This window comes from Equus asinus, chromosome 10, assembly GCF_041296235.1.
Source record: "Equus asinus isolate D_3611 breed Donkey chromosome 10, EquAss-T2T_v2, whole genome shotgun sequence".
NCBI classification, from domain to species: domain Eukaryota; kingdom Metazoa; phylum Chordata; class Mammalia; order Perissodactyla; family Equidae; genus Equus; species Equus asinus.
The window spans coordinates 83,983,420-83,995,954 of record NC_091799.1 but is presented as its reverse complement, the minus strand read 5'-3'; the positions used below and the strand labels follow the sequence as shown (position 1 = coordinate 83,995,954).

Here is a 12,535-nt window from a genome sequence, read left to right as displayed (position 1 = left end):
AGACACATCTGAATGTACGTCTGCTTGCGTCTGGAGAACGCCTGTTTGGACTGTAAAGAAAAGCCACGGGTACTGTTATCTCGGGAGACCGGCTTTGTCTTATACATGCGCATGTTATGCGCGCTATAACACGAAGCTGGCCAACTGATAGCGCGGCGAGGTACTCTGTCCCTGGGAATTGTAATTGCTCAGTCGGTAAAAAGAAAAAAAAAGAACATCTGACCGTTGCTGATAATAGCACAAGGTGCATTTTGATAGTATAAAGGAGGGAACAGACGGAGTCACACAAGTTCTGAGTATGTCTTGACCCCCCAAAATATAAAAGAGGAAAAGAAAGGAAAGCCTGGGGCTGAGGGAGTGCTACAGGGAGCGAATTGCTCAGGACTTCAAACACAGGGAGTCATTCTGTCAAGGGGAGGGGGCGGGCGGGGGCAGGCACTGGGCCTCTCTAACAAAGTCCTCCTCTCTTTGCTCCCTCCCACTTCATTCACTTGCAAATCAGTGTGTGCCCACAAGAGCCAGTTCTCCCGAGCCCGTAACCTTCCCATCCCGAGAGCTGCAGTTTCAGCCGCGGCAGCAGGAACGGCAGAGCCGGCGACCGCAGCGGCGGCGGAGGCAGGAGCAGCCTGGGCGGGTGGCAGGGTCTCCCCGGGCGCAGGAAGGAGAGTAGAGGTGGGTTCGGTCTCTGTTGGCTGTGCTTGTGGCTGTGCATGCCTTTTCCTTTTTTTAATTCTGTAGCATTGATGGAAGCCAATCAGAGAGAGAGCCCTCTCCGCCCGATGGGTGCCGCACGCTGGAGTTGGGAGGGATGCTCAGCCTGCGAGCCTGGGTCGGGGCGGGCGCGCGGGTCCGGCTGCGCGGGCGGCGCTGCTGCAGCTGCCCAGGACCGGCGCCGCTTTTCGGGGAGCCTGGGTGCCGTTCCTCCGCCGTCTGGTAAGAGCGAAGCGCCGTGGGGCTGAGTGGGGGCATGTGTAACGGGGCCGCGGGGGAAGAACCGGCTGCCTTCCTCTCCGCCGGCGGAGGCTGCCAGGGGAGCTCCGGCATTTGCAAAGTTGGCTGGTCAATTACCAAGGGCGCTGGTGTGTGCAGGACCCGCACAGCCGTTTGGGGCTCGATTTATTTCCACCTGCTCACATCACAAGGGTCTGTGCGGGGACTGTTTTGGCTGAGTTACATTTCTTGGCTTTGGGGGCAAAATGGAAAATCGGGTAGCTTGAAAACTCCTGAATGCTCTCAATAAGGAAAACTTAAGCTGAAAAGATGATCTGGCTCAGAGAAAGAGCTACAGAAAACTGTTTGCTTGCACGTTCGGGGCAACGCCTGCCGGCTGACAGAAATGCTTGGGTTGCAAGGAAAGTCCAACATTGGACTCCGAAAATGGAGCACACTGTCCAGGGAAAAGTCATGTGGAAGATGCAGCTTGCTCGTGCTCCTCCACGGCTGGCCAGGCACAAATCTAAGGGATAACGCCTCCCCCGGACTGGCTGTAGAGCAGACCAAGTGCGCCTGGTTTTAGGTGTCCGATGCAGGAAAAGTGGAGCCCCCAATCCGTTAATCCCGGAATTTAATAACGGGGGACGTTGCAATGTTGTGTACTGCAGCGGCTGCAGAGTGGCATTACTTCTTCTGTAGTTAGATATTCTTCTGCCAAGAGTTATCGGAGATCTCGAGATGGGAGATGCTGGAGGGTCAGCGTGGTGCTGAGAAGTGTTGTCACTGCTGCAATAAAATCCATATTTTATAGGGAGTTGTATGCAGGTTCCTGTTAGTGCAAGGGGCTGTTCACCCGAGTTAACTACTGAGAACATTCAAGTACCAAGAAGTTTAATCATCTGGCATAGCCACACATTTCTCTCTCTCTCTCCCTTTTTGTTTTGTAAAGACATTTTAATTATGAATAGTCACACTATAGAGGTGTATCAGCCCGTGTCTTGGCCGGTCTTCACTTTCACTTACTGAAGCACATAATGTGGGAAAGAAGAGGTTTTTCCTGCAAGAATATTGCTGGAGTGGCTGGTGTGTACATGTGTGGCTGATCTGGAGGGGTGCACACGCAAAATAAGGCTTTCTGAGCATTTATTACCCAGGGGGGGCAAACTCCTCCCCATGTTGGAAAGGAGCACAGGGATATACCTAGTTAATGCACAACTCCTCTAAGAATGAATAACAAATATGCTTAAACAAGCTGTGGCCAAGAATTGCTTTTCCTTTCTTTTCTTGCTGATGCCTTGACCTGAAAAGGAAAACCTTTAGGATTCTACTTTGGGAGAAAAAAAAAATCTTTCCCAGGGTAGCTTTACCGTCATCTTTTGTGTAATAGCACTTGCATGGTTCTGAGTTTGCTATTTTAGAGAGCCAGAAAACAAGCTGTGTGAAGAAAGGGGATATGATCAAGCAGATGTCTTCATTATGTCATAAGAAGGAGGGCAAAGTTTCTGCCAGAGGCCAGATTTTCAATTCAGGGCTCGGAAACTTAAAAGAATCCAACAATTTAGTGGAAAATACAATCACACAGGATTGTATCTCACCCTCTTTTGCTCTTTGGTGTGTTCTAATTAAAAAGGTGTTGGGGGAAAATAAAAGGCAGATCTTTTTACGCTATTCTGATGGTTCACGGCACACTTCTGAAGCAGAGGAAAGATGAGAAGCAGCAGCACATTTTTGAAGCAAACTGACAATGGTTTAGTTCTACTGTACTTGTCTACAATTATCCTTTGCTGCCAGTATAAATAAGTGACAGACGGGTGTCTCTATAGGGACTTTTAATCCCTTTACTATCTGGCTTTTACATCAATTTATGGCAATTACATTTCTTAATGCTAACTCTGCAAAGCTAACATATAGAAACAAAATCATTTTCTACCAAGGTACCTACTATCAGGAAACAGGTACCTTACCTCCCACCCACCACCTCCATCAGCTTTGCAAGTAAATACTTACTCTGAGGCATTCTTCCTTTTTAAGAAAAAAATCTATCTTGCAAAATACGCTCTGAGATACTTGAAACAGCTAAAATTTCTAGAAAGCACAACTATAGTTCCAAGGCATCAAATGACACCTCCAGTTGCAAATGTATCAGTAAGTTGGAACAAGTTCTGAATATCTAATTAGGACTAATTGAATTATTGTCCCACATAGGGATTTTAAAAAAGAGATAAAATGTGACAAACATTCTGAATAAAACCATGTCTCTTCCTAAGGAATTGAAACGTGTGGTCCCCCCTTCTGGCCCTTACTTGCTTTGCAGTCGTGAATGCTAATTTACTAAGGCTGCATCCTTTGAACTATCGAAACTTTTTTTAGTTGGAAGGGACCTCTAGTGGGTCACTCCCTACATTTCTCCCTGTAGTTCAGCTGCATCATGGATGTTATCTAAGATAATAAGCACATAACAGCTTTTTCTGCAAAGACGAGTTAGTATTCTCCAGGCATTGCCTTGACATTTGCGCCAGGTCAAAATCATTATTACTGCTATCATTTGTGTAGTTCCTCTAATTTAAGGAACTCAAGAATATCTGTAGTTTTCTGGGTATCTAGACTTTTGGTAACTTTTCTATGATTCCATGATTCCAAATCACTATCGTCAATATGATATAAGACTTTCCTTATTTCTGACTTACCAAGACTGCACTTTTTTTCGTTCTAATTTACCTGAAATAACAATAATGGCATTACGGTTATGACTCAAAAAGTTCCACATGAAGAACCCCCACCACTAAAGAAATGTTTGCAGAAAAAATCTTAGTTACCCTTTCAGACATCCATGAACATTCACAAGTTTTATTGAACTAGAAACTTCTAATCTAAGGAAGTCTTCATTCAAATAAGCATATATTAAAGTCCAAAAGATGTTTAGATGCATGCGTCACCCTTATTCTGAGAGGTGTTTTTATTTCTCTCTTAGATGTATCTACAACACATTTTAGGTAACCTACTCCTTAAAAAATTCTGCCTGGAACTTAAAGTAAGATAAGTTCTGTGGGGGTGAATCAGGCTCTTCTGCTGACAGTCTGCAGGTTTCAACTTCCAATTTAAAAATCTGTTCTAAAGTTTGAAATGTGTTCCAAATGAGATAACATCCAGCAGAAGCCAGTTGCCTTGTGCTGCTTGCTTAGTCACGGCAGCCCATTCTTTGGGGTCGATCAGAATTAGGGTCTTGCTTATAAAAATAACAAGCAGTGACTCAGTCCGAATTGCATTTTTAATAGTGTTTCAGCCTGGCTAGTGTCTACTGAACTTACCTTATTTGCTTCACAAAAAGGTTAAAAAGTAGATAAATCAAACCTTCTCTGGTTTAATTTTTCTGAATAATGATTCTAAATACAAAGACTCAAGAACATCATGCTAATAGGGAAACTGCTGAAAGAAGAAAATTAGAACACACACACACACAAAACACCCAGTTGTGACACTGCTCCTTAATATTAGAGGAGAAATATAGAAATATAGGGCTTGAGTTGATTTTTTTTCTGCTCTTTTCATTCTTTCTTTTTTTTTTTTCTCCATTGGGATTTTTATTTTATTTTGAAGACAGATGAGAGGTGGGGGCTGTTTCCTGGATCTAAACAGTAATATTTTTGTTTGAACTCTCCTCTTATGAAGATTAACTGGCCTACATTTTTAAAAGTTCCTATTCCTAAGGAATGCTCCCTCTTGCAAAGCCATATGAGAAGTCATATGAGAAACTTCAGATTCTCCCTAATTAACTATAGAGCCAAATGTAGATAGTCTTTGTAATCCCATCACTCACAAGGTAGGAAGATAAAGTAAGAAGAGAAAAGTACAAATGACCCTTCAAAAAGACGGTGCACCTTCATTTACTACCAAAGTCAAATGGAATAAAGCTCTTTAAAGCCAAAAAGGTGGGTCAGAGAGGACCAGATACAGCCAGTATTCTAGCTGTTCAAGACTGAACTATCCAGGAAATTTTTAACTCTTCCAACAAAGAAAACTTACTAAAGAATGAATGTTCTGTGCACACGTGCCTAACGTAGAGGAGGCCCATATGCCGGAGGGGCTGTGTCCCCCATCACCGCACATTATTAGAGATTATTTTACCTTGTTTCATCTGTTTAATATCTTTACGCTAACACTGCTGGGTGCTCATTTCCTCTATTAATCAGATCAACTTGCTGAGATTTATAGGAGGAAGAGTTTCATTAAAGCCAAAATGTTACTATTAAATTTGATGAGCAGTATAAATGGGCAGCGTGGGTCCCAAGCTTTTCCTACAATAGGCAGTGTTATCTTGTGGAAGAGAACAACTTAGGAAGATGAGGAATATAAAGCTGGCCACCACAGGGGATGGTTTATCTTCCTCTTTCATCATGTGAAACAGCACGGTTTCTCTCTTTCTGTAATTTCCTAAATTGATAGATCTGCCCCCAAAGATGTCCAGGAGACCTAATAAGTTATAGGAAAGGAAAACAGCAAGGAAAAATTAAACTGAGGAAGCATCCAAGTGAGTAAAATGAAAAGAGATGAGGAGGTGAATTTTTACATAAGAGGGACGCACAAGAGTAGAAACAGAATCAAAATTGCCACTATTACACAGGGTGCTTTTTCCACTTTATAAATACTGCTGCTGTTGAATACAACTTTGTAAACACCATTGCATCATTAACGTGTTTCTAAACACACTTCTCTAGCGTGGAATGAAAACTTGAAATTTTTCCTTAAAAAAGTCTCCATCTAAAGGAAATCATGCTGCATGGATCGTAAAATAACCAGAGGAGTGTGTTTTTCGAAAAGTGACCTGAACTCTCATGAGAATCAGAGAAAGGCTTTCCTGGTGCTTTAAAGAGTATTGACTCTTTTCCTTCTGTTATCTTTATTGTCCCGCAAGCTAAATAGATAAACTGCGTCTCCTTCTGACACTTATAACCCGAAGTAACACAATAATGATACAGACCAGATAAAAGTCAACCATTTGAATCCTATCTATGGTATGCCATGATGAAAGACTGAACTAGCAAAGCAGCCCACCCCATCCCCATACATGCCTGATAACAAATATGGCATATATATATATATATATATTAATATAATATATAAACTATAGTTTGTTATATATATATATATACATGTTCAGCCAAGGCAAAAAATACTGACCAATAGGCTCAGAATTGTTATATATCCAAATAATAGTGATAATAACTATAAAGTAAACAATAATAAGTTAACCTTTACTGAACTTTTCTACATGTCACACACTGTTCTGAGTATTTTACATACAGTCTATGTAGTAAAAACTACACAGCAAGTCAAAAGGAAAACATTATACTTGCATCCTCTTTATTTTGCCCTTTTTTGGTTTGAATTTCCAGGGAATTTCTGTTTGAGCCAAGCACTTAATGAATGTGCTGTTAACAAACACTTGCGATGTCTTAGAATTGAAAGTGTGACTCTTTCTGAGAAATGCAGAGCAGCAGAGAGCATGGGAATGACCCCATTATATTGACCAGAGCAATGCAGATTTTAAGGCTGAGGAAAATGTTCGTAAGTTTCATTTTTGAAAAACTACTAGCAAGCATGCATTAGAATTTATAATTGTAGTAAAAAGGATTGTGTGGGCCATTTGTCTGAACATAATAATGGTACTTTTTAGAAGAGAATAAATTTTCTTTTCCTGCCTTCAGAAAGAGCCTCAGGTTGGAGGGCGTACTTCACAAAGGTGGCCAAAAGTGACAACTATTCATGTCATTGACAAGGTGCATCCCAACCTCACAGCAGCCTCTGAGGACATCAGTCCTTTCTCAATGCATTGACATACTCACTGTGCACATAGCATTTGGGACTGTGGGTAGAGTTGAGTAAGATTATGTTTATTTCTATCCTTATCTGGTGGGTAAAATAATTATTTTCTTCTTTTATGACCATAATTTTGCTATTTCATTACCATCACATTTCAGTATTTGTTCTGAATGATTTCTTTACCAAGTAAAATTTCACCAAAAAAAAAAGGAAGGGGGGGAGCGAGGAAGAGAGAGAAAGAGGGAGGGAGAAAGGAAGGAAGATATCCTCTTAATAATACAGTAATATTATATATGGTTGACTTTGATGAGCCATTTTCATTAAACTCTATTCTTTCTATTGCCCCCATTCATAAAGTCATGTAGTTAATCCAGCCTTCAAGGACAGTTTAATAATTAGAAATATAATCAGAGAATGTGAGGCACAGAAAGGAGCTTAGAGATGACTTTACCCAACAGTGATCGTTTACATTTCAGATAACTAATGACCAGAGAGATGAAGTGGCTGGTCCGTGGAAATACTAAACTCAATTCGATCTTTGCTCTCTCTCTTCTGTAACTTAACTTCTAGTTGTTGGGCGTAATTGCTTTTTATCATCTCCACTTGATTCTGGCTTTAAAAACTAAAGAGGAAATTTAAATCTACAATATTGTTATTTGTAAATATACTATGAAGGAGTGGGCACGGAAACTTATGGAGAAAATAAAGATTTAGGCTTCTTTAGGCATTTCATGTGTTTGTGCCATTTTTGTTAAGCTCCTGTTGGAAAGAAGAATTAAAATTTCCCTTCAAAATTTTGACCATTACTTGGAGGACACATGATAAAATTTAGGTTTTTGTTTTATTTGCAATGGCTTGATGGCAGTTTTGAGTGAGCTTTATCGAAATCAGAGATTCTCAGGCTTACCAAATTCAAGTGTCCATCTTTGAAAAAGAAAGTTTATCGCAGAGTGGTCAGTTATGAAAAATGATGACAACCAATTGTGTTTTTCATAAATCTCAATTTATTCAATTTAAGGGACTCAGACAGCAACCTTCCCACTTCTTTGAAGTTAAAATGTCAATTCTTTCAAGAAAGTGTATGGATAGATTATGTTATTGTTTCCCTCAGCAAAATTAAAATCTGGCAAGCAACCCAACGTCAACCTCCCCCCTTTAAAAAAAAAAAAAAAAGAGCTGTTAATGTTTCATGAAATCCAAAATTCTGAGGACCACTGGGGTAGATAGTGGATAACGTCATGTGGAAAAATGATTGACCTAGTTACCTTCCTTCTTATTTGGATGAATAAAAAGTAAAGGGGAATTATAATGATATTTAAAACAGCCAAAAAGATAAACTAAACAGAAGTCATTCAATCAAAAAGTATCCTTGGGTTCCTTAATTAAACCTTATAGAAGTGAATACTAAGGTTTGGAAAACCCAGCTCAATTTAACCACATACATTATAAAAAGGGTGTCTTTTTTTCCTAAAAGTGAACTGTATATAATTGTAGACAAATTTTATAAGGTGTTGATTGGTATTTTAAGGTATGCATTTTTACTTCAAAAAGCAATTGCCTTCTAGCATATAGTATAGATTTCAGTCCTGAAAATGAGCTTATCATATTTTTAGCTGCAAAGCTTAAACCTCTTTTGCAGGATTAAAAAAAAGAGTTTCATTAATCGACTATCATTCATTTTATAAAATGTTTGAAACTGCTCAATTTCACATTCAACTAAAATATTCTAGCTCTCCTTAGCAACAGGTTCTAATTTAACACAGATCAAAACGATGTGGTCAGACTACGTAATCACCAATGCAAAAGGATAAAACCCACCAAGACTGCACTGTTACTGCTGAATCCTAATTTGAACCAATTTGAGCCACCATTTCTCCCAGCAATTATTCTTATATTAAACTACTTGTTTAAAAGTACCTAGTTGGGATTTTGTCAGTGTTTCATAAAGAATTAATCCTATGAGGGTGGCCTTGTGATAAATATCAGTGCCATAGTTTCATTCTCTTTTTATTTTATCAAAAAGAAAAACGAAATGTTTGGGGTCAGATCTTAATTAAGACAGCAGAATGAAGGGGTCACTTACTGGTTAGTGTCGTCAAGACGAGGTGGTCCCAAACCTCCAGATCCAGGAAGTACTATTCTCCAATAACTTTTGCATTCAGGGAAAGTATATTTATCTTCAAGTAAACTGCCTCTGAAATAAGTGTAGGCATGCCAAATACGGGTCCCATATTTAAAAATTTTGTCTCACAATACTCTTTTCTTCCTCAAGTTTGCTTTTAACTCTCAGATGCCACATCCCAAAATATCTTTCCAAATAGCACCATGGTTTGTTCTTCTTAGAAACTTTTTAAATGTGTGTGTACTTTGTGTTCTAAAAAAACAGTGAAATTAAAGAGATGACCACAGTAGAGGGAAGGATGCTGCAAGATGTCTAGTGATCATGTGAATAACTGCTTTCTCACCAAGGAGAACACTAAATAGGGCAGTTACTTTATTTAAAATACGAGGTTGAAAGCTACATAAGAGTAAAATGCTCTCAAGCGACTGAGTTTAATGTAACGTAATGAAAGATTTTATGTAGTGGACAGAGAGAGGAGAAATTATTGCAACCCTGTGCTGGGTGAATTGGGCACTGAAGAACAAGAAGTTTGCTTTGTTCTTTGGACGTTTTAAGCATTGCTAGAGCATATGTTTGCCTCCCAGTTTGTCAGTAACTTAAAATGGATTTTTTAAATGGCTTCTTTTTCTTCTTTTTTCTATGTATGACAATCTTTTCATGATGGCTGGTTAGAGAAACGAATCACAGGAAACGAGAGCCAAACCCGCTCAGCTTTGTAACTAAGAAACATGCGCTAATATCTGTGATGTAGTGAAGAAAGACTTTAAAGCAAGGAGCAAAATTTGGGCTGCGTGTTAAACTCAACAATCCAAAGCAGCAGCCACAAGGCTCCGACTGCTCAGAAGGTACTGCGCTTGTCAAATACTTTCCAATTTAGGTTTTACCTGACTGACAAGGGCTCCTATAAACGATATTCAGCCAAGACTTTTGGAAAATCTTTGATTCCCCTGCACGGCAAAAGCCCACCTGATACAAATGTAAGATGCCTTATGGAATAAATAAATCCAGGCTGGGGAGAAAGGAGAAAATGGTTTTAAAACATCCCTTCTCCATCTCAAGATCACAGTCTTAAGATGAAGGCATTACTAGCAAAGAAAAGCACATAGTGAGGGCTCCATAAATGCCACTGGGTCAAATTCTTCTCATAGAAGCTGCAAAAGTTTCTCTTAAATAAATATTTTTTCCAATTTCTTTCCTTTTTAAGTTCATTCATGCAAGTGAAAAAATAGAACTTTTCTATCCCATGCTAATAATTTTTAATAATTCTGACTCCTTTAAAAGGAGGCAGTTTCAAAGGAAACCCTATCAATGGTGTCCTGAGAGCTGGAGGTACTAAGCATGTATATAGAGCTGCCTAGCTTTCAAAATCAGGCCACCAGGCCTCTTCTCCTCCAGGCGGACTCTTTATTAAACTTGGTATTAAACAATGTTGCCTGGAGCCTGATTAACAATTTATGCCTTCCTAAGCAGATTAGCAGAAGTCTGTCATTTTGATTTTTTAATTCCCAATTTGTGTTTGGGAACAGGATGTACCTCTGAATTGACACTTTCAATATATTTTAGTTTTCAGAATTCAAGGTTACACTCAACGTTGTTCTTTCGGAGACTTTTTTTCTTTTACAGTTTTAGTATCCATGTGTGTTACTATATATTTTCAAATATTTTCTGTGATAAATAAAGCAATTGCTTTTTGCTGAGTGACTTTTTCACCTCTCATTCACATAATCCTATATGTTCTTTTTAAGATATTTTGAATCTGCTCCTTGAGCAAAAATAAGAACGATTGTTGGGAAAATTGAGTAGAATGATAATAAAGGCTAACACTGAGAGAGCACTTAGAATATTTCAGGCACTATTCTAAGAGGCTTACATGAAATTAATGTTCACAACAATGCTCTGAAGTAAATACTGTCAACCTTCCTGATTTTAAAGACAAAAATGGGGGAACAGTGCAGTTAAGCAACTTGGCCAAGGTCACACAGCTAGTCCTTGTCAGAGCTAAAATTAAATCCAAGCACTCTTGATAGCCCATGCTCTTAACTATTAAACTCTTACGCCTTTTATGCTTAATATGTATGTATGTATAGATACACACACACACATATATCTATACTTAGATGATAGATTGATTCAAATGTATGTATCTCAAATCCAAATAAAGTCAGAGCTGTAGGAATATACAATATACACAATATATATAACATGTACACATTTCTCAGGACTCAGAAATATAATTAGAAAGAAAATACATCTTTCCTTTTCATCCCTCAATGAATTTATCAGTATATTCTCATAACAAGTTAGATCAATTAATGATAGCCCAAAGCAGATACCAGCCTCACGAGCCTTTTAGCTTTAGGCCTGGCTCTTCACTTTGATTTGAGTCAGTCATGCAACCACTTTACTCTTGGTCCCAAGGGGAACCTGGCAAGAGTGTTCAGAAGCTTCAGATTCATCATTCATTAATTTATTCATTCTATAATATTTATTGAGGGCCTCCTGTGCCCAGTGCTGGAGAGACAGAGGGTGACAAGACAAACATGCACTAGCAATTGGGGGAAATCATTAGATTCTTTCTTCATACCCTACAGAAGATAAATCCCAAATGAATGGAAGATTTAAGAGTACAAAATAAAACTGTGACTTTACTAACCAACAATTAAATCGATATTTATTTATAATCTTGGGATAGTAATGGACTTCCTAAGCATGAAGCCAGAACTTGAAAACAAAGCAAAGGAAGACAGCATCATTAGAAGACATGCTCTGTTAATAACAGGCCAATAGTACCAGCTTCGTGTATAATGAGTAGGACATTCAGAAGTGATTATATTTTGTCTTCTCCCCATATTTACGTCTTACATGAATGCAGAAATTAGCTTTTAGTTTCAGGTTACATTACGATTTGTAGAGTTTCTATTTATTTCCAGGTTTGGCTTATGACCTCCTGCTAACAGGTAGAACTATCACATCTCTCATCACTACCAAAAGCTTATGAGAGTTGCATTTTTGATAGTATGCCTCAGAATATTTTTCATGGTGTTTCTTTCACTAACCCCTACAATATTCCCCAATGAGTTATCCATACAGCATAAAGTCTTACATCTACTGATCAGTAGAAATACATTTCATCAAGAAATCATTTTACACAAGAAGACTAGCTGACATTTACTATTTAGGCAATGGGATTCCAATTCAATTCCATAAATGTTTAGTGAACACTTTTGTGCAAGGCCTTGTGTTGGGTGCCATGGATAACACCATGCTTTGACATCACATTGGTTCCAATATGTATTTAATATTAAACATGACTGTTCAAAACTGCCATTTTAGAAATTTATTTAATAAATAGATGGATGTTCTGTCAGGATTGAGTCTTTCAGTCATGAAATAGATTAGGATCTACCATTGCTAAATCTAGAGTTTAATCTATTGACACCCAAACTCAGTACTAACATTCAGCAGGCGTGCACCAGACAAGCCGTCCTGATTGCCTACGTCTGGTGTCCCCACTCATCTTCACCTGGCCAAATCTTATTGGATCTTCAGGGAAAAGGTCAAGAATCTATTTCTCTAGGAAACCTTCTCCGACCTCCACTCACTTATCTTGCTGTTGGCTTAGATTTCTCACTGCATGATCCTGTAACAATCTTTACTTGG

At 38.9% G+C, this 12,535-nt stretch overlaps 1 protein-coding gene across 2 annotated transcripts in view; it reads left to right on the top strand.

Moving 5' to 3' along the window:
- Positions 1-478: 478 nt before the first annotated feature.
- CDH6 (cadherin 6) overlaps positions 479-12,535 on the top strand; it is a 124,765-nt gene continuing 112,708 nt past the window's right edge. Inside the window, exon 1 of one of the 2 annotated variants that reach the window (XM_014866309.3) lies at positions 479-672. The gene's annotated coding sequence lies outside the window, so the exon portion shown is untranslated. Of the gene's footprint in view, positions 673-794; positions 934-12,535 lie in introns of those variants that run through there. The other variant, XM_044779462.2, reaches the window with a different exon arrangement.